Genomic DNA, 24,377 nt, shown 5'->3' on the forward strand with positions numbered 1-24,377 from the left:
TGATAATCCTGTCTGATTCTATTAGTTTTTAAAAAAAAATTATGGGTATTCACTGTACATTGTTTACTGATTGTCATTACGTATTGTATATATCAATCACAATGAATCACAGACATTTACAAAGCGCACTACTTACCCGGAGGGTCTCAAGGCGCTAAATGTTTGTAACCATGTCTCTTATGATTTTAAATAATCGAATAAAGTGTTTTGACTGACTGACTGACTGACCTGGTTTTGGGGAGAGAGGGCGCCTGAGGATTTTGGCACCGGGCTCGGCGACCATCTTGGGAAAGTACCATACCCAAACATTTCTGAAAAGTAGATACCTTGGGAGTCCAATGAGTTATGGCTTGCGTGGATCCCCCAAAGATTTCCTACCCAGAATGCCATGCAAACCTCAAATTTAGCTGAAAAAACATATTTTCCAAATATTTTTGGGTGGAATCACCGTGCCGGCACTAATGTCCTACCGCATAGCATTTCCCTGAGTCTCCTGAGTAAAATAATACCTCACTTGTGTGCGTGGAGCAAGGGCCTGTGACTGAGAAGAGCCCAAAACATAGGGAAAAAGAGTATAACACTGAGATTTCTAAGCGCTACTTTTTTTAAAAATATTTTTTTAGCCAATTCTGCATTGGACAGTCACACAAGTGAGGTTTTACTCTGGACACTAAGGAGAACGCTGTGCAGCACACATACAAAGTGAGGAAAGCTTTAAGGTGTGTTTAGACGTATTATTTTGTACAGGAAGGGTACCCTTCCTATACAAAACCTATTGTAGACTCAGGCACACACCGTAGCACTATTGTGCTAAGGTGTGTGCCTGGTGCATATCTGTTATGCTGGCTGTCCTCGGGATCGGTTTGATGTATTATGGTGCACCTCTAAATCTAGCCAATGTCTGGATTGCTGTTTTGGCACAGTACATTGGAAGGATTAAGTGGGGGAATAAGGGTAGGTTCGGAGGGGAAGGAAAGTAAGGGGACAGCAGGGAGGGAGATCTGGAAAACACAAAGAGAACGTACAAAATGAAAACCTTAATACTCCAGTTGCAACCAACAATTTCTCAATCCTTACTATACATATAATTTACTCTAAATACCTGAAAAGCAAAATACGTATCAGTGGATAGGCAGAGAGGGTTGGCAGTGTTGAGGATTGTATAGGGGTGTTGCTGCAGGAATACAAAACAAACATGAACATATAACAACAACACATTAGGTTCATAGAAGGGAAAGCAATGGTACTATAAGGAAGCATTAAATATACCCCTGACTCAATCCTTTATCGCTTCACAGGTATAGAGTGTAGACCACTACCACTCACAAGGAACCCCTGTTAACAACGAAAGCCAGAGACATTGTGATTACTACACCATACATCCTATACACACTTCTCTTTCCACACTTTCCTTCAAGAACTGAGAAGAAAGTCTATGCAAATGAATTGCCCTGTAGTTAGAAACACTCGTGGCAACCGTATTAGTAGGTAGTATAATGCTTCTTATACTATAAAGTCTTCGTAAACATAGTTAGGAGCACTTTAAAATAAACATAGCTTGTTCTTTGCCATTCACTGCTCCTTGAGCTCTGGGCGCCATAAAGGTAAGAAAAACCCTTTAAAAACAAAAGAAAAGGAGCAACTGTGGATCTCAAAACATCCACATCTGCGTCGGCCGAAAATACCGACCGGGTCAAGTTCCTTAATGACTTGGAAGCCACCTACAGTAACTCCAGCAAAACAGCTTGCTTGGCAACCTTGCCAACACACCAAACCAAGAATTCAAAACACAAGCGGCCACCGATCCTGGTGCAAAGCACCCTTCCCGCACCAAGGAAGGATCCGTAAAAGCACCCGACAGAACTGGACAGGCAGGAATTCCCGATGCCGAGCTCGGGCATGGCTTCCTCCTTATGCTTCCTTGCTTGAAGTCTCACGCAGCTCGAGGAGGAGCATGGGAGTTGTAGTTCCGACTTGCGCATTGCTGGGAAATTTAGTTCAGAAGCAATGCGCGATCATGACAATATCAGCAGAAATCAACACTGGGAAGGGGGAGGAGAGAACCCTACTGTTGTAAATTTGGAGCTCTCCTGCTCTTTCCCTGTCACACAATCTGGGCTTCAGAATGTCGGGTGTCCCCTTGGAAATGTTTTTTAGCACCCTGCCCCCTTCTTACGTTTCCTTGTTCACCTGGTGACCCTGGGTTCATCATTGATGCCATGAGTCTTAAGAAGACGTGAATGCAAACAGTCACATAGGGAGGAAGGGGTGGGCTCTTAAGGGACAGAGGGGCCTGCATTTCTTCTATGTCCACCCGCTGTAGTGTTGCTGGACCAGAGAGGACAGGACTGGTTTTGCTAAGCGAGAGAGACTTTTTAAACAAAGACTTCAATGGGAATAAGGGGAGTAAGTATTAGACCTCAAACCCCAGAACTTTAGAACTCTCTTGAACTAAGGAACTCACCAAGAAGAAGAGCTGTCAGGAGGAACTACCACTTTGCTGTGGGCTTTGCTGTGTTTGCGACAGTGGCTGCTTCTGTCTTGTGCAGTGAAAGGTCTAGAATGAATTTTCTGCAACTTATTTCCTGAGTTTCTCCAAGTGCTTGAAGTAGAGCTTGCCTCCTCTTGAAGTCTCAGGAACATCAAGGACTTCAAGTTAATTTGCCAACAGCTCTTGGAACTGTGTTTTGTGCTGCAACAGAAGAAAAACCATTACAATGCCATAAACGGCCACGCTGCCGGCTCTGTGACCTGAAGGCACCACCTAGAGCAACATCCCCTTTCACAACACAACCCTGGTCTCACTGACGCGGTCAGTTGACACCGTCATCGAGCCTCTGCCAGTGGCGTAACGAAACTTGTGGATGGGGCCCCTCCAGACTCAATCAGGAGCTCTCCAGCCAGAGTATTGTGCTGAGCGGGCTCTTAGAGCTGGCCCCCAACACTATGGGTGCTATTGGGTGTCTACTTTACACCACTGGCCTGGTGCTCCTGCTGCCTTTTCCTTTACAATCACTGCTGCTTGGTTTCTGCCCTTGGAGTCAGACATGGCCTCATTCCAGTAGCGCCTGGTTACCTAGGGCCTTATTTATGAAGGACTTGCGCCGCCGGTGCGTCACTTTTAACATGGGAAAAAGTGACGCATCGGCGGCGCAAGGCCTTCATAAATAAGGCCCCTAGTTTCTTCTTGTGATATCATACTTCCTGCAGGAACCCAGGTATTTCTAAATACTTCAGCAGACACAATGCAGTCCCTTCACTTGCTGTTTTCTTACACTCTAAGCTACGTCTGACTTGGATGGCGAGGTTAGCCCTGAAGTGGAAGAAGATTAAATTTCCGCAAAGTGGAGCACTCATCCTCGAATGCGGAAAGGAAGGCCTTTATCAATAATTTTTCAAAAGAGGCTTATTGCCTCTTTTGAACCAAACTCATCTGCTTGCTAGTTCCTAGAGCCATGACCTTTCCATGTTCTGCTCTCTGGTCAGCTCTCCTCACTTCTGATGATGCTTTGCTTTGGTGCAACGGTTGGTACACCCCACTCTTCCCTTTGGGACCCTGTGTGCTCCTTTCTTCTTTGAGCAAGAAGACTTCAAGTATTGTTGTGTGAACTTCTTTTTAGAGGGCCTTCCACCAGGGAATGGCTCCGGCTCCCAGGTGCTCATTCTTGGGCCAGGTCTTTGCTTTTATGAGTGTGAGAGGCGTTTGCTCCGCTGTTAATTATATTTTTATGCACCTTATTGAGTCTTCAAAAAAACATTTTTACTATACAAAAACAACACAACTACTGACTCAATGGTTGTTATTTTTAAACAGTCTGTTTTGTGTAAACTGTGTTAAACCCAGGACTCATAATGACAGAAAGGACTTAAAAAGAGTAGATCCAAGAACTTTAACCGTGTATAAGATGTCTAGAAAGATGGGTGTTTGGTGGGGCAAATTCTCCAGCCACAATTCAAAATTAGCCCATAGTCAGGCAAACACTGTTTCTCTAAGATAGCTTTGTCTACCCCATAATAGTGCAGATTTGAGTTGGAAGGCTACTTTGGAAAATGTTTGGTGTCGACTAGTAGTATCTGCAAATCAGCAGAATCAAGAAACCTCTCAGTAAATGATCACAAAACTATTACACAGGATCCGTCGCTGCTAAAATATAGCATTGCAAAGTACCATTCCCATTCTACATGGAGAGTCCATTAATTCCTGTGCAGTGCTCACAAATGGCCCTGGAGGCTTCTTCCCACTCCATTAGCACAGCATAACTCCCAGCTCCAGTCAACCTCTTGCCTTCAGTCATGGTCGATGGGCTGAATGGGAGTCAGTCACCTTGTGCAGCCAGGCACCTTTTAGGCCCCAAAATTCAGAGTTATTGGGATGGTGTCTGGCTTGATCAATGGCAAATTAGCAGAATAAGAAAGATTCATGCTCGCCTGACAACACCTTGACTGCCAAGATTTCAGGTCTGGGTTTGGCCAAAGACAACACCCTTTCTGCCACACAACCTATATGGCGTAGCTTGCTGTCCATGTAGGTAAGTGCTTCAGAGCCATACATAGGGGTAGTAAGCACAATATAAATCCTTCAATACAATACAACAGAAACATTTGGTTCTACTCATTGCAAGCTGACTTTTATCTACAAGAACATGGTGCCAGAAAGAAACAGATATGATGCGCACCACAGTGCATTATAAGGCCGAAGGTTGTCATGTCTGAAGACACACAGCGCCATGGGCAGCAACGGAAAGCTACCGCTTTGTAAAGAGTAGGTCGGTTGGGTTCCAGCAGCAGCCACTGAGGAAACACTTGGTACTTGTGAACCTGTTGTAGAGCCAGTGTCCGATCTGTCAGGAACTGAAGCATCCCATGGAGGCTCTAAGAATGCATTAATCAACATGGGAATACGCCAAGGATACTGTAACATGTTGGCCTTTAAGGGTTAAAGTAGTACATCTATTTCCAGTGGCACAACCAATGGAAGTGTCAGACACATTTACAACACACATCGTATCTGCAGAAAAGGCAACAGAGCACAGGTATGATGCAGTCAATCCAGACTGGTCTGAATAAGAGAAACCAATGCTTGTTAAGCTCCCGAAGCCGGGATGTGCCCAGCTGGAGTAATATGCATTCACGACAATGTCGCACCAGATGGAGTTTGGCTGTCCATTGCGTAGCAGAACAATTAACACCAGGATACCCACTACAAGTAGTAGGACCAGCGGAAGCCCTCCAAAAATACTTTCCAATATGGAGTGTATCAGAGCTGGAATAACTCTGAAGATCATTTGAAAGGTGCTCATTAGTTCAGCACCCATGCTCTTAAATAGGTGTACGATCCCTTTCACATCAGACATGCTAAAGATACAATGAACCATTTCCCCAAAATGGAGAGGGAAGTTCGTACGAACTAATGCTTGTTTCTCGGGCGAAGACCTTGCAACCTGGAGATCAAAAGTCTCTCGGGCTGAGGGTAAGGCCACATCCTTTTTGTAGTAAAGTAGGATCTGCTTTCATAGTCACCCCCACTTTTTTCTAGTGTCATACTGTTTTTCTGACTAGTCTGACCAGGATCCTGCTAATCAGGACCCCAGTCACTGTGCTTCCGCCCTAAATTGGCTATGGTGATTACCTTGGTACATTCCTAATTGGCTGCTGGTGTACCCTAGTAAGTCCCTAGTATATGTTACTAAGATACCTATGGCCTAGGTACACCAGAAGTCCCCCATGGGCTGCAGCATGTGTTATTACACCCATAAGGGACCCTCTAATCTCTGACTATAGGCCTGCCATTGCAACCTGTGTGAGTTGGTGCATGCACCTCTCACAAACGATATGTCTCCTTATATCTAACATCACTGCACTTGAAACATATAAGTCACCCCTCTAGAAGGCCTTTCAGTCCCAATGGCAGGGTGCTCAGTTCCGAGTGTGAGGGAAGCCCTGCATGAGCCGACCAGCACTACAAACCTCTGAGTCAAGTCTCCAGTCATTACCCGATAACCATCTCTAAACTGCCTGCAATAAACATGGTCTTTTTTGGGATAAAACATGTTGGAATCATACCCCAACACTATATCCGCTGCAGGAGGTATGATTGCATTCATGGTAGGGTAATTCTGGGAAGACCTCCATGCTCCCGGGACTGATCTTAGCCTGAAAGCAACCTAGGGCCACTGCCGACCACAGACACAATTCTGCCATCCTGCTGCTGTGCCAAGCCCTGGCAGGAGAAAGTAGGACAATAGGTTTGCTGTCTCAGGGAGGTGTGACCACCTCCCAGATAGGATTTAATCTATTGCCAGCACCACACAGTCTGCTGGAAGGGCACATACTCCAGTTCAAACCAGCTCAAGGAGCGGTTGGCTCCCGCTCTGGAGCGCAACTGGACAAAGGACATGGGAGTATCCCCCCCACTGTCCAGCCCCTCCTCTGGGAGGGATCCCTGAATATTCCCAACCCTCTCCTTAGGGAACTTAAGCGCTTACCTGTGGGTGGATCAAAAGATTGGTTGTGGGATTTGATTTGGATCAAACTCTGCGTCCTCTTCAAACCTTCAAGACATCCCGACCAAGTCATGCTGACTGAGTCAGACTGACTGCATCGAACTTTGCTTCAGGAACCGAGAATGCAACTGGGAAGACTCTGTCTGCTCTGGACCTCTTAGTGCTGCAAGTCACTGCACAATGAGTGTTCGTGTGCCATACAGTTTCAATCCTGGGCCTGTGGACATTCAAAGACATTCAAAGGAATCTCCCTTGGAGTGAAGGAGTCACTCCTCTGCATCTGAAGAAACCACAACACAGCTGACAGATTCACTGATCCTGGGCTTTTAGGGACTCCAACAGGTTCAGTTACATACAAGATGGTTCTACAATGTATTTGAGGCCTGCATTGTCTTTAGACCGAGTCTGAGGCCAGGATCCCTAATCCACACTTCCGGAAACAAGTCTCTGTGCACCGCGTCAGCTGGCTGTTGCTAAGGTTGGGCGACTCATCTCCAGTGATCTCCGGATCCTGTCAAGGGTCTGCTTTTGATTCCAGTAGGCTCCTCTGCTTGCTTGGGACCTACTCTGACTTACTCGGATATGGTGATCCTCTCAAACTTGCTAGTCCTAACACAGTACCTTTTTGTCTACTTCCATGTGTTGCCATTGCCAGTTGGTGCTCTTGCCAGGCACCAACCCCCTGCATAGCGACATCCCACGTGGGACAGTTCGCACACGTTCCTGGTTGTCCTGAGCGGCACCTGGTCCACGTAGCTGCAAAGATAAGGGCATCGTCAAATCTCCTCTAATAGCCGACCTAGAATCTGTTCCCTCAGCTTACAGGAATTCTTCTTCTTGAATCCACTCTTGGATTCCAACGAACTCTTACAGCTTCTTCACCAGCAGCACCTACATGAAGTCCCCCATTGGTGTCTATGACCGTTCTTTAGGCCACTTTCGTACCTATGCACCCAGCGATCACTGACATAATATCGTCAGTCAAAATATCGAGGTACCAGAATATCGTGTTCAAAATATCGATGGACAACATATCGACTTCCTATCTGCATAAAGGTAAGTACCAAAATATCGAAACCATAATATTAATGTTAAAAATATAGTTGTATAAAATATTGCTTTTTTTGTCTTAAAAATAGTATAAAATTACTTCAATTATAAATATAATTAAATAAAACATTGTTAAAATTATTTACAAAATGTTAAAATTAATAAATAATAAATGTATTGTAAACAAATATTAACATGCATAATGATTATATATATATATATATATATATATATATATATATATATATATATATATATATATATATATATATATATATATATATATATATTTTCACTGAAAAAACCATAGGTTTGACACATGTTATAGTTAGCTGGACATTTCACTCATATAAAACCAATGAAATTCCCCTGTTATAGTTACTTCAGCTAACTATAACTCGTGCGCCCGCAATGCACTGCTGATGATGTCACATATCACATAACTCATGACATCATCTAATAAATGGGTTAGTTTTGAAAATTACATATATTTTATATATTTAGATCTGAAAGTTGGTTGAACAAAAATGTAGTATATAAGTGTATAACCGGTTGCTTTTTTGGTGAATAATAGATTCTATAACTGACTGATTAAATATATCTTAATGAGTACATGGGTTACTGAGTAATATTTAAATATATACATATCTGTGTCTGTCTATCAGTTTCTATTTTAGTGGCTGAATGTGTTGATGAGTAGCTATATCACTGAAATATTATATCTATATAGGTTATTGTTCCTTTATTATTACCAAGAGTGTCTCAGTGTCTAAGTGTTAGTATGGTACATTAAGAGTTTTTACATATTGCATACATACATGAATCAGTGACATATTATTCCTATATGTTGGAGACAACATATGTGACATATTAGATGTTATCAGTGATGTCAAGAGTGATGTCACTGACCATGTGATGAGTGATTTAATATGTAACATCATCAGCAGTGCATTGCGGGCGCGCGAGTTATAGTTAGCTGAAGTAACTATAACGGGGGAATTTCATTGGTTTTATATGAGTGAAATGTCCAGCTAACTATAACATGTATCAAACCTATGGTTTTTTCAGTGAATTTCATAGGTTTTGTAAATGCTACTTCCTAACTATAACGTGTGTAAAACCTATGGTTTTTTCAGTGAATTTCCTAGGTTTTTTAAATGCTACTTCCTAACTATAACGTGTGTAAAACCTATGGTTTTTTCAGTGAATTTCATAGGTTTTTAAAATGCTAATTCAGAACTATATCGTGAATGCAACCTATAGTTTTTTCAATGAAGTTCTGGCAATATTTTTTTCGGAAAGAAACCGTTTTCTTGACTGTTAGAGTTGTATAGAGACTCCTTGTAAAGCGGTACTGAATTAGAAAGTCTCCACCTTGCCTTATTTTGAACGTATTGAAATTTGTCAGTAAATGGAAATAGCCTTTGTAAACTTTAGTGCGCGACCCGGTGCGCGCACTCTCTGCACCAGTTGTCAATAAATGGACATCAGATGAAGAGTGTCCGTCAGTGTGGCGTGAATATAGTAGAGATAGCACGTAAAAATATGAAGCCAGCTGTGGTTGTTCACAAAGCTGGCCTAGCTTTCAAGAAAAAATTCTTGTTTTTTTCAAGAAACCCTCACTCACCCTAGTGGTGACATGCTTCATCATCGGGTCCACTGGGGAGATCGGGTACCTCCCCAGTGTGCTACGACGCCAGGAGACTGCGGAGCAGGTTTTGTGAGAGTGAAGAGTGAAAAAAAGTGTGATTAAAAATGTCAGAGGTTGTCCCAAAAAATCATTTATTTGCTGGTCAACTTGACATATTAAAATTAAGAACTATGTGCAGGGAAACTATCCAAAAGAAATACAGGTGTTTCCCTGTTAGGGGAAGGTCAACATGTTTCTGCCCTTTAAGTGTTTGAATTTACAGGGCTTTCGTCAGGACCAGTAAGCGAGTGTTGCCTCAACAGGTATAGGCGCGCTAAGGCCTACCCTGCCGTAGGCAGTGAAAGTTAAAAAGTTGTGCTATGTGTAAAAATTGGTGCGTGAGATACAAACCAAAAGGCTAGGGGATTTTCCTCTATTGCGAGGAGCCCAGAAGTCTGCAGGTGGGTGAAAGACAGACAAACAAACAATACACACAACATAGAAAGAATAGACAGTCATTACTGATCTAGCATTGTTGCCATTCAACTCATAGTGCGGCGTGGTACGTGCTAACAAACCTATCAAAGGCCGTGGCCGTAATGGAATGCATTCTGGAATGGAGGTTGTGCCCAAGAACAACGGTGGTGGGCCTCAACTAGAACCAGTATCAAGTGATCTGGCTCAAGACGTTGCACAATTGGTGAGGTAATGTAAATGGAGGCTGGCAGTGCTAAGTCCATCCGTGGGGGAAGCCAGGCGGCTGCCCGTAAATGTAACATTACCTAGAGTAGGAAAACGGAGAAATGATCCCCGAAGTGTAAAATGCAGAGCCACGTAATGATAATGCGTAGCCTTGCTGGCCGTGAATTTAGAGAGCTTAAAGTAGGCGCGCTAAATGAGAATATACGTGAAACAATCCTCACTTGTATTCAATGTGAGCCACGCCCCATAGATTCAGGGGGGGGGGGTGGGAGCGACAATGGCACACCCTGTCAGGGTAAAACAAACACAAACGGAGATTTCAAAAAGTCTGGCAGAGACTCACACACACACACCTGCAGACTTCTGGGCTCCTCGCAATAGAGGAAAATCCCCTAGCCTTTTGGTTTGTATCTCAAGCACCAATTTTTACACATAGCACAACTTTTTAACTTTCACTGCCTACGGCAGGGTAGGCCTTAGCGCGCCTATACCTGTTGAGGCAACACTCGCTTACTGGTCCTGACGAAAGCCCTGTAAATTCAAACACTTAAAGGGCAGAAACATGTTGACCTTCCCCTAACAGGTAAACACCTGTATTTCTTTTGGATAGTTTCCCTGCACATAGTTCTTAATTTTAATATGTCAAGTTGACCAGCAAATAAATGATTTTTTGGGACAACCTCTGACATTTTTAATCACACTTTTTTCACTCTTCACTCTCACAAAACCTGCTCCGCAGTCTCCTGGCGTCGTAGCACACTGGGGAGGTACTCGATCTCCCCAGTGGACCCGATGATGAAGCATGTCACCACTAGGGTGAGTGAGGGTTTCTTGAAAAATCCAAGAATTTTTTCTTGAAAGCTAGGCCAGCTTTGTGAACAACCACAGCTGGCTTCATATTTTTACGTGCTATCTCTACTATATTCACGCCACACTGACGGACACTCTTCCTTTGTTGATATATATACTAATTGGGGACTGAGAGTGCCCTTGAACCCTGTCTCTCCCTTTGTTGACTGATATTTGGCTGCGCACAGCAGTGAGAGTTGTTTTTCTCCTACTTTTTTCTAAGTAAACTAAAAACACGCCTTTCATAGATACAACACCTAGTATCTATAGGAATCATAATGGCAACACCTAACCTGGGTTTAACATTTACTACGGAGGAAATAGATGAACTACTGGCAGACCCCAACATATTTGCAGACCCAGCAGTAGCACAAGCAGTGTCACACACAGCAGAATGGGAACAATTGACAGAACTAAAACGTGACAGAATTAGAACCATTTTACATGGCACAATTCTAAAACAATACTTGACCTCCAACTCAGCCCCTAAAGGGTTATTGGTCACTAATGCTCCAAGGGTATTCCTAAATGATGCCACCTTTAGAAGGGATTGGGCCATGATTGCATGGCATTGCACAAGAGACTGGCTAGTGCTGATTATAAAAACAGCACTCCGCCTATCAGAAACCCTACAGGTCGAGATCCAACAGACAGAAGCTCAGTTCAAAGCAACAATAACGGGTTTTAAAAAGAAGTTGGATGAAATCAATAGAGACCTTACAGAATACAAAGACAATCTGATGCAAGCAAAATTAACAAAATTCCAAAAAGATTTGAAAAAATTTTAATTTGAAACTATATACCCCTACTCTGATCCAAACTATAGTGCACCGAAAAAGGACACCAATAAATCTGACGATTCAGATAGTCACTCGTCCAGCGGGAGCACCGCGAGCAACCAGAGCCCAAAACAAAGAGGACGCAGAGGGGGTAGGGGCAGATTTAATTACCCTACACAACAACCAAGATGGCAGAATTATGGACAACCAAACAATGGTCCCCCACCTTTGTTTTACCAACAACCCCAATTCCCGATGATGAACTGGAACCCCTACATGCAACCCCTTTTTCCCCAAAACCACCCACCCATGCCTTTTTTAGGGAGAGGCGGGCGGGGACGGGGACGGAGCAGAGGGAACACACAAGTGACCTGGGAGGACGAAGACTCAGTGGGGAAACACACTCGCAGCCGGACAGCAACAGCCAGCACGAGTGCGGTCTAAGTCTTGTAACAAACCTCTCAAAGAAAATTCTCACACCAGATGAAATAACGGTCCTTGAGAGGGGCCTGGGTTTTGTCCCGACTTCCCGTCCGGACAAATTTCGACTTCATTGTGAGTTAGCTCAATTCTTTAGAAAACTCAAACTCAAGGCATTCTTTGAGTCTAAAGAACAGTCTGAAACCAATGAACAGGAGTTTGACACAACGTTCAGACCGAAATCAACTTTCATGCCACCACCACATACCATACCAGCAGCAATCACAGCTTTTGAGCAGGCGGTAACAAAAGATCTGGAAGCCTTTGAAAACCCCAAACGGTTCAACAATTTCTCGGCGGCAGAACACAAAGCCCTTGAGAACCTGAAGAATGACAAAAATATTGTCATAAAACCCGCTGACAAGGGGGGAGGTATTGTCATTCAGGATACTGAGGATTACGACAAAGTTTGCCTAACTCTCCTTAATGACAGAACCAACTATACTCTCCTAACCACAGACCCAACTGCTGAAATGAAAGCACGAATATCAACACTTGTAAGGGAGGCTGAGCTGAATGAACATGTCTCACCTCACGAGGCGGCATACCTTATGGCAGGGGGCCCAACGATCCCATACTTCTATACGTTGCCAAAAACACACAAGAATGTTTTACCGCCACCAGGACGTCCCATAGTGTCTGGCATTGGCTCAATACTGGAACCTCTATCCACTTTTTGCGACCATTACCTAAAGCCAATAGTCCAAAATTCCAGCACCTACTTGAAGGACACCAAAAGCCTTCTTAGGCTATTAAATGACATCTCTTTTGAACCAAACTCTGTCATCTTAGTCACTATGGACATAGAGAGTCTGTACACCAGCATCCCCCAGGAAGAAACATTACGAGTACTGGCACAAGCACTGGACACTGTGACTTGGGAATACGTTACTCCAAAATCATTCATCTTACAATGTGCTAGGATGGCACTAAAAGAAAACTATTTCGAGTACAAGGGACAATTGTACCTTCAATGCACAGGGACCTCAATGGGCAGCACCTTCGCTCCCAGCATAGCGGGGTTGTACGTATACGATTTTGAGACCAAGTACATCCTGCCTACATCCAACCCTTTTACCTCCTCCATAGGATTATGGAGGAGGTATATTGATGATATCCTCATACTATGGACGGGCACTCAAAACAGTCTCATTGAATTCTTGAGCTGGGTCAATACCCTTGACCCCTTTCTTAAATTCACTAACAATTACAGCAAAGAATCCATAGTTTTCTTGGATGTGGTCATAAGGATCGAGGGCACATCTCTGACTACAGTGACCCATCACAAACCTACGGCAAAGAATAACCTTCTACAATTCAGCAGTTTCCATCGAGGCCGCTACGTGAAAACCTGCCCTACGGGCAATACCTTCGTCTAAGAAGAAATTGCAGTAGCACAACAGACTATAAGACACAGGCAAAGGACCTGATGGTAAAACTGAGACAAAGAGGCTACCCTCAAGACATCCTCAACAAAGGACAGATCAGGGCCCGGAATCAACCTCGGGAAGCCCTCCTGGAAGAGAATGAGAAAATTGACACTGATGTCCCACTAACTTGTGTTACCACATATAGCACACTTTCAGATAATGTGAAAAAATCTATAAATAGGAACTGGAGAATTATCACCAGCAGCATAGGTGATTGGGAAAAACCACTCTTTTCCTTCAAAAAGGGCAGAAGTCTTAAGGACACCCTGGTCCATACAAGACCTTTAACATGTCCTTCATCACTCACCAGATCTGTGACTGAAACTTGGCACTTACCCCCCATCACTGGACATTTTCCATGCACTGATTGCAGTGTCTGTCACTTAACCACCCACACAAAACAGCTTAATTTGGAACCAGGCAAAGTATGGACCCAAAAATCCCATACCAATTGTAACTCCGCAAACGTTATATATCTGATTACCTGCCCGTGTGCCAAGAGATATGTGGGCATGACAACCAGGAAAGTCAAGACAAGCATTGGCGAACACCGCAGTAATGTTCGCTGTAAGAAAATAACTACCAAACTAAGCGAGCACTTTCTGCAGGCAAACCACACTCCCAATGATATGACCTGGACAGTAATAGAACAGGTCAACAACCCCAGGAACAGAGAAAATATCCTGTTTGAAAAAGAACAGCGCTGGGTCTATAGACTGAATACACATATTCAAGGCCTAAATGACCAAATACCTTGGGCCAGCGTCCTCAAACAGTAACTATGAATAATAATGACCTTTTCTCATATGAGTGTACCACCTATGTTTATTGTTCAGAACCTGTGAATACACTCTTTTTCTGCATCCTTAACCATTTAAAATACTGTGTTAGACTTGTAATACCATCGTCCATTGCATTGCCTTATTTGATGATCTTTCGAAGCCCACGATCAACAGCAATGACATTATGCATTGGCTTGTCAATATCATCTGTCTAAGAAAAACGGACTCAAGCGCCCAGTCCGATTACCGCCCCCTTGCAGGCTTGCGCTCCAAGCCTCGATTTCAAACAGACCCAAACTCTTACTTCGAGCGCGCATGCGCACTACGCGTGCGTTCCAAACCTCGCTGTGGACAGAACTGACGCGAGCGCGTCATTCACAGTAGCGCGGGCTTGCTTTCCAAGCCTCAGTTGGAACCAAAGCCTCCGATTGGATGACGCTCCGACGCCTCCCACTCTTAGCGCCGGGCTTGCCCCTCGCTCGTGATCCACGAGATCCAGCGGGGGACAGCTAGGTGCCGAGAGGGTGCAGAGCGTTGCGGGCGTAAGACCAACCAACCAACCTTACATCAATACAAGCTAAGTTTTATGTGTGTGAGTCTCTGTCAGACTTTTTGAACTCTCCGTTTGTGTTTGTTTTACCCTGACAGGGTGTGCCATTGTCGCTCCCACCCCCCCCCTGAATCTATGGGGCGTGGCTCACATTGAATACAAGTGAGGATTGTTTCACGTATATTCTCATTTAGCGTGCCTACTTTAAGCTCTCTAAATTCACGGCCAGCAAGGCTACGCATTATCATTACGTGGCTCTGCATTTTACACTTCGGGGATCATTTCTCCGTTTTCCTACTCTAGGTAATGTTACATTTACGGGCAGCCGCCTGGCTTCCCCCACGGATGGACTTAGCACTGCAAGCCTCCCTTTACATTACCTCACCAATTGTGCAACGTCTTGAGCCAGATCACTTGATACTGGTTCTAGTTGAGGCCCACCACCGTGGTTCTTGGGCGCAACCTCCATTCCAGAATGCATTCCATTACGGCCACGGCCTTTGATAGGTTTGTTAGCACGTACCACGCCGCACTATGAGTTGAATGGCAACAATGCTAGATCAGTAATGACTGTCTATTCTTTCTATGTTGTGTGTATTGTTTGTTTGTCTGTCTTTCACCCACCTGCAGACTTCTGGGCTCCTCGCAATAGAGGAAAATCCCCTAGCCTTTTGGTTTGTATCTCACGCACCAATTTTTACACATAGCACAACTTTTTAACTTTCACTGCCTACGGCAGGGTAGGCCTTAGCGCGCCTATACCTGTTGAGGCAACACTCGCTTACTGGTCCTGACGAAAGCCCTGTAAATTCAAACACTTAAAGGGCAGAAACATGTTGACCTTCCCCTAACAGGGAAACACCTGTATTTCTTTTGGATAGTTTCCCTGCACATAGTTCTTAATTTTAATATGTCAAGTTGACCAGCAAATAAATGATTTTTTGGGACAACCTCTGACATTTTTAATCACACTTTTTTCACTCTTCACTCTCACAAAACCTGCTCCGCAGTCTCCTGGCGTCGTAGCACACTGGGGAGGTACTCGATCTCCCCAGTGGACCCGATGATGAAGCATGTCACCACTAGGGTGAGTGAGGGTTTCTTGAAAAAACCAAGAATTTTTTCTTGAAAGCTAGGCCAGCTTTGTGAACAACCACAGCTGGCTTCATATTTTTACGTGCTATCTCTACTATATTCACGCCACACTGACGGACACTCTTCCTTTGTTGATATATCTACTAATTGGGGACTGAGAGTGCCCTTGAACCCTGTCTCTCCCTTTGTTGACTGATATTTGGCTGCGCACAGCAGTGAGAGTTGTTTTTCTCCTACTTTTTTCTAAGTAAACTAAAAACACGCCTTTCATAGATACAACACCTAGTATCTATAGGAATCATAATGGCAACACCTAACCTGGGTTTAACATTTACTACGGAGGAAATAGATGAACTACTGGCAGACCCCAACATATTTGCAGACCCAGCAGTAGCACAAGCAGTGTCACACACAGCAGAATGGGAACAATTGACAGAACTAAAACGTGACAGAATTAGAACCATTTTACATAGCACAATTCTAAAACAATACTTGACCTCCAACTCAGCCCCTAAAGGTTTATTGGTCACTAATGCTCCAAGGGTATTCCTAAATGATGCCACCTTTAGAAGGGATTGGGCCATGATTGCATGGCATTGCACAAGAGACTGGCTAGTGCTGATTATAAAAACAGCACTCCTCCTATCAGAAACCCTACAGGTCGAGATCCAACAGACAGAAGCTCAGTTCAAAGCAACAATAACGGGTTTTAAAAAGAAGTTGGATGAAATCAATAGAGACCTTACAGAATACAAAGACAATCTGATGCAAGCAAAATTAACAAAATTCCAAAAAGATTTGAAAAAATTTAAATTTGAAACTATATACCCCTACTCTGATCCAAACTATAGTGCACCGAAAAAGGACACCAATAAATCTGACGATTCAGATAGTCACTCGTCCAGCGGGAGCACCGCGAGCAACCAGAGCCCAAAACAAAGAGGACGCAGAGGGGGTAGGGGCAGATTTAATTACCCTACACAACAACCAAGATGGCAGAATTATGGACAACCAAACAATGGTCCCCCACCTTTGTTTTACCAACAACCCCAATTCCCGATGATGAACTGGAACCCCTACATGCAACCCCTTTTTCCCCAAAACCACCTTCCCATGCCTTTTTTAGGGAGACGCGGGCGGGGACGGGGACGGAGAAGAGGGAACACACAAGTGACCTGGGAGGACGAAGACTCAGTGGGGAAACACTCGCAGCCGGACAGCAACAGCCAGCACGAGTGCGGTCTAAGTCTTGTAACAAACCTCTCAAAGAAAATTCTCACACCAGATGAAATAACGGTCCTTGAGAGGGGCCTGGGTTTTGTCCCGACTTCCCGTCCGGACAAATTTCGACTTCATTGTGAGTTAGCTCAATTCTTTAGAAAACTCAAACTCAAGGCATTCTTTGAGTCTAAAGAACAGTCTGAAACCAATGAACAGGAGTTTGACACCACGTTCAGACCGAAATCAACTTTCATGCCACCACCACATACCATACCAGCAGCAATCACAGCTTTTGAGCAGGCGGTAACAAAAGATCTGGAAGCCTTTGAAAACCCCAAACGGTTCAACAATTTCTCGGCGACAGAACACAAAGCCCTTGAGAACCTGAAGAATGACAAAAATATTGTCATAAAACCCGCTGACAAGGGGGGAGGTATTGTCATTCAGGATACTGAGGATTACGACAAAGTTTGCCTAACTCTCCTCAATGACAGAACCAACTATACTCTCCTAACCACAGACCCAACTGCTGAAATGAAAGCACGAATATCAACACTTGTAAGGGAGGCTGAGCTGAATGAACATGTCTCACCTCACGAGGCGGCATACCTTATGGCAGGGGGCCCAACGATCCCATACTTCTATACGTTGCCAAAAACACACAAGAATGTTTTACCGCCACCAGGACGTCCCATAGTGTCTGGCATTGGCTCAATACTGGAACCTCTATCCACTTTTTGCGACCATTACCTAAAGCCAATAGTCCAAAATTCCAGCACCTACTTGAAGGACACCAAAAGCCTTCTTAGGCTATTAAATGACATCTCTTTTGAACCAAACTCTGTCATCTTAGTCACTATGGACATAGAGAGCCTGTACACCAGCATCCCCCAGGAAGAAACATTACGAGTACTGGCACAAGCACTGGACACTGTGACTTGGGAATACGTTACTCCAAAATCATTCATCTTACAATGTGCTAGGATGGCACTAAAAGAAAACTATTTCGAGTACAAGGGACAATTGTACCTTCAATGCACAGGGACCTCAATGGGCAGCACCTTCGCTCCCAGCATAGCGGGGTTGTACGTATACGATTTTGAGACCAAGTACATCCTGCCTACATCCAACCCTTTTACCTCCTCCATAGGATTATGGAAGAGGTATATTGATGATATCCTCATACTATGGACGGGCACTGAAAACAGTCTCATTGAATTCTTGAGCTGGGTCAATACCCTTGACCCCTTTCTTAAATTCACTAACAATTACAGCAAAGAATCCATAGTTTTCTTGGATGTGGTCATAAGGATCGAGGGCACATCTCTGACTACAGTGACCCATCACAAACCTACGGCAAAGAATAACCTTCTACAATTCAGCAGTTTCCATCGAGGCCGCTACGTGAAAACCTGCCCTACGGGCAATACCTTCGTCTAAGAAGAAATTGCAGTAGCACAACAGACTATAAGACACAGGCAAAGGACCTGACGGTAAAACTGAGACAAAGAGGCTACCCTCAAGACATCCTCAACAAAGGACAGATCAGGGCCCGGAATCAACCTCGGGAAGCCCTCCTGGAAGAGAATGAGAAAATTGACACTGATGTCCCACTAACTTGTGTTACCACATATAGCACACTTTCAGATAATGTGAAAAAATCTATAAATAGGAACTGGAGAATTATCACCAGCAGCATAGGTGATTGGGAAAAACCACTCTTTTCCTTCAAAAAGGGCAGAAGTCTTAAGGACACCCTGGTCCATACAAGACCTTTAACATGTCCTTCATCACTCACCAGATCTGTGACTGAAACTTGGCACTTACCCCCCATCACTGGACATTTTCCATGCACTGATTGCAGTGTCTGTCACTTAACCACCCACACAAAACAGCTTAATTTGGAACCAGGCAAAGTATGGACCCAAAAATCCCATACCAATTGTAACTCCGCAAACGTTATATATCTGATTACCTGCCCGTGTGCCAAGAGATATGTGGGCATGACAACCAGGAAAGTCAAGACACGCATTGGCGAACACCGCAGTAATGTTCGCTGTAAGAAAATAACTACCAAACTAAGCGAGCACTTTCTGCAGGCAAACCACACTCCCAATGATATGACCTGGACAGTAATAGAACAGGTCAACAACCCCAGGAACAGAGAAAATATCCTGTTTGAAAAAGAACAGCGCTGGGTCTATAGACTGAATACACATATTCAAGGCCTAAATGACCAAATACCTTGGGCCAGCGTCCTCAAACAGTAACTATGAATAATAATGACCTTTTCTCATATGAGGGTACCACCTATGTTTATTGTTCAGAACCTGTGAATACACTCTTTTTCTGCATCCTTAACCATTTAAAATACTGTTTTAGACTTGTAATACCATCGTCCATTGCATTGCCTTATTTGATGATCTTTCGAAGCCCACGATCAACAGCAATGACATTATGCATTGGCTTGTCAATATCATCTGTCTAAGAAAAACGGACTCAAGCGCCCAGTCCGATTACCGCCCCCTTGCAGGCTTGCGCTCCAAGCCTCGATTTCAAACAGACCCAAACTCTTACTTCGAGCGCGCATGCGCACTACGCGTGCGTTCCAAACCTCGCTGTGGACAGAACTGACGCGAGCGCGTCATTCACAGTAGCGCGGGCTTGCTTTCCAAGCCTCAGTTGGAACCAAAGCCTCCAATTGGATGACGCTCCGACGCCTCCCACTCTTAGCGCCGGGCTTGCCCCTCGCTCGTGATCCACGAGATCCAGCGGGGGACAGCTAGGTGCCGAGAGGGTGCAGAGCGTTGCGGGCGTAAGACCAACCAACCAACCTTACATCAATACAAGCTAAGTTTTATGTGTGTGAGTCTCTGCCAGACTTTTTGAACTCTCCGTTTGTGTTTGTTTTACCCTGACAGGGTGTGCCATTGTCGCTCCCACCCCCCCCTGAATCTATGGGGCGTGGCTCACATTGAATACAAGTGAGGATTGTTTCACGTATATTCTCATTTAGCGTGCCTACTTTAAGCTCTCTAAATTCACGGCCAGCAAGGCTACGCATTATCATTACGTGGCTCTGCATTTTACACTTCGGGGATCATTTCTCCGTTTTCCTACTCTAGGTAATGTTACATTTACGGGCAGCCGCCTGGCTTCCCCCACGGATGGACTTAGCACTGCAAGCCTCCATTTACATTACCTCACCAATTGTGCAACGTCTTGAGCCAGATCACTTGATACTGGTTCTAGTTGAGGCCCACCACCGTGGTTCTTGGGCACAACCTCCATTCCAGAATGCATTCCATTACGGCCACGGCCTTTGATAGGTTTGTTAGCACGTACCACGCCGCACTATGAGTTGAATGGCAACAATGCTAGATCAGTAATGACTGTCTATTCTTTCTATGTTGTGTGTATTGTTTGTTTGTCTGTCTTTCACCCACCTGCAGACTTCTGGGCTCCTCGCAATAGAGGAAAATCCCCTAGCCTTTTGGTTTGTATCTCACGCACCAATTTTTACACATAGCACAACTTTTTAACTTTCACTGCCTACGGCAGGGTAGGCCTTAGCGCGCCTATACCTGTTGAGGCAACACTCGCTTACTGGTCCTGACGAAAGCCCTGTAAATTCAAACACTTAAAGGGCAGAAACATGTTGACCTTCCCCTAACAGGGAAACACCTGTATTTCTTTTGGATAGTTTCCCTGCACATAGTTCTTAATTTTAATATGTCAAGTTGACCAGCAAATAAATGATTTTTTGGGACAACCTCTGACATTTTTAATCACACTTTTTTTCACTCTTCACTCTCACAAAACCTGCTCCGCAGTCTCCTGGCGTCGTAGCACACTGGGGAGGTACTCGATCTCCCCAGTGGACCCGATGATGAAGCATGTCACCACTAGGGTGAGTGAGGGTTTCTTGAAAAAACCAAGAATTTTTTCTTGAAAGCTAGGCCCGCTTTGTGAACAACCACAGCTGGCTTCATATTTTTACGTGCTATCTCTACTATATTCATGCCACACTGATGGACACTCTTCCTTTGTTGATATATCTACTAATTGGGGACTGAGAGTGCCCTTGAACCCTGTCTCTCCCTTTGTTGACTAATAAATGGACATCGCCTTTCCAAACTTTCGTGCGCGACCGAGTGCGCGCACCCTCCTATATATTTCGAGAAAACATTGCAATTCAAACTCATTTAGTTTCTTCATAGACCCCTCAAAGAACTTATAGTACGTCAAAGAGACTGTAACTAGGCTTCTTTTTTATTGTTATGAAACTTTTCAGTAAATGGAGCCGAATGTCTTTTTAAACTTTCGTGCGTGACCGGATGCACACACCCCGGTATTTTTTCAAAAAAATAAAAGGTTTTATACTTTAACAATTGTATGCTTGAATCCACCTCAGAAGATATACAAAATCAGGATGTGTTTAGATTTACTCCTTTTCACGTTTTGAAACTTCGCTGAATTAGACCGCTACTTCCAAATGACGTACGTGACCAGATACTGTCACCGCGTACACGTCCTGAGACGCGCATGTGAAGTCATGTGACTTGAAAACAACACTTCCAATTGGTTCTTAGTAGTTTCTATTCTGGAATTTTCACGGAGCACTCCACCCACTTCTCTCACTATCTTTTCTACTCTCAAGAGAGAACAACATCCTACATCTTTCGGAAGACTTTGCTGAAATGGCTGCCGTTTCGTATTCATCTTCCGAATCCGAAGAAAATGATCGACTACCTTTAAGAAGAAAAAAAGAATCTTTCATCTGACAATTTTTCACTTATCCTTAAGATCAAAAGAAAGTGAATGCGCCAAAAGTAACCTGCACGATATGTGACTCGGTTCTCTCAAGAGGAAATCCGTCCAAAAAATATTCCTTTTCCATACATACCATGATCCGGCATGTCAAACAAGTGCACCCTGTGCAATTTGCAAAGGCATCGACAAGAGCCCTGGCCACGCTATTACCATCAGAGGTGGCCAGCACATCTTCTGGTCAACGACCTATGTCTCCATCGTGTGCAGAGATGGACTTGAGACCATATTTAGCGAAGGTGCACATGAAATGCAACGACTGTGGAGAAATTCTTCTGTACGGAGAGCAGAGCCTCAATCTTATTAAACTAAAAATTGAGAGTCATGAATGCTCTGAGAAAAGATACATTTTTTCATTTCATTTTGATCCTGTGTCACAGTTGAAAATGTTGGTGCAAGTTTAAAAAATCAAAAACAGCATAACACTTGTTTTTAAAAAAAAAAAAGTTATTTTCAGAACTAACTCATTGTACCAAAAAGAGCTCTATTCACAAGCTGAAGTATCAACGCTTTTTTTCAGGACAATTATGCAAAAAAGCGACGATACTTCGGAATATTATGAAGGAGACGTAATACATTATCGTCGATTTCATCCACAGTACACTGCCGATAAAACGACGATAATAGCCTTCATAATATGATCTATGAATTGCAACCGAAACCTACGTTACTTGTCTTTACATCTAACATGGGATTTGATTGCAATTCATAGAGCATATTATCAACGCCGTTATCGCCACTATATCTGCAGTTTTCTGCCGATAAAAGCGGCGTTAATGTTTTACCTATCCTTGAAAATATTCTGCTGCACCTTCTTGAAAACGGCATTACATAGCCTGCTGTAAGACCACTTTGCATATGTTGCGTATAGTAAGTTAGTGACATGCAAAGTGGGCGTAGGTCAAAGCACATTCAAAATGTGGTTGGAGGGCAAAACACCCTATCACAAAAAGAGGCGTTGCGAGAAAAAGAGGTGGAATAAACTAGTTTTTCGCAGAACTATTAAAGCTTGCTCTAGTCAAACATTCGACATCGTTAACATAAGAGTGTAGTAAATAAAACTAAATCCACCCTGTCCCCTAATTACATGGCACACATTACTGTGTGAAAACAACGTTTGTTTTCACGTGATAATGTTAAGTACCGAGACTGTTACAGGATTTACTATCACATATGTGTTCCCATTGATATTAAAGCACTAACACCGTGGAAAATTCCACCGATAGCGGCGATATTTTTAACGCCGAGCACCGGCGATTTTTATCGCTTAGGGGCCTTGCTATTATGAAGGTTTATCTCCTAAGTCTCTGATTCTCAAACTGTGCAACGCGGCTCCCCTGTGTGCTGTAATGAGGTGCCAGGGGCGCCGCGCACACTCTAGAGTGACTAACCATCCATAAATTCCACGGACATCCATACCCTGTTATCTGTAATTGTAGCCATCAAAAGGAACTGCGCTGCTCCCCTCTGAGAGGCCTCACTCCCACTGCTGCAGCGGCCTCGCAGTGCTCCAGGAGCACAGGAACAGCCCCTCCCACCCATTGGAGTTCTGTGTCGGTCTCATTACCACTTAGTAAATGAAAATAAGCACTGAAGAATATTCAAGTATGTAGTACTCCTCCTGCTGCAGCATACAGAATGAATTGTGTTAGGTATAAAAAAGTGAAACTCCCACGCTACAATCATATAGAACACTTCCTTTAAAGAAGCCTGTGAATAAGTTTAAAAGATCAGGTTAACCTTTTTTTACTCTCTCATCATTCTTAAACATAAGTGTTTACAATACTATATTAAACAATGCCATGGTTGCTGCTTTTTAATTTTAAGAATCTTGCAATCATTCGCAAAGCCAATAGTCATGGTTTCTTTTTCGTGACAAAAAACTTGCAATATTACATATCTACATAGAATAACAGAAAAAACATAACACTACAAAGGCCCAACACTCTACTAAACGCAGATTTTTAACCTATGGGGCAGATTTATGTTAACTGGTTCATCCCCAGAGATGCACCAGTTAATGTGCACCACAGTATGCCACTGCTCCATCACCCATGGTGCGCCACATTTATAATGTGGCGCACCATGGTGCAAAAACAGCACAGATGCCTAACGCATCTGTGCCGGAAAGGTAATACATTGCTAGAGTTGCGTCGTAAGTGTCATGCAGCTCCAGCAAGGCTCACCAGTGCACTATATTCACAATGCTGCGTCAATACCTACGCCTGCTTCAAGCACATGCAGAGTTTTGAAACAGCATGGGCCTGAAAGTGACTGAGTGAAATCTCATGGATTTCACTCAGCCACTTTCAAGACGCGTTCCTGCACAGGAATGTCCCCCTTTCAGAGGAACACTTCCTTATGGTGCAGGGCTTTAGAATGTGACATATCTCCTAGATCCATAACGTTGTAAATATGGTGCATTATTTGCACCGTCATTGTATTAAATAAAGTGACGAAATTGTGGCGCAAAGAG

Source organism: Lissotriton vulgaris, chromosome 4_1 (assembly GCF_964263255.1).
Source record: "Lissotriton vulgaris chromosome 4_1, aLisVul1.2, whole genome shotgun sequence".
In the NCBI taxonomy this organism is placed as follows: domain Eukaryota; kingdom Metazoa; phylum Chordata; class Amphibia; order Caudata; family Salamandridae; genus Lissotriton; species Lissotriton vulgaris.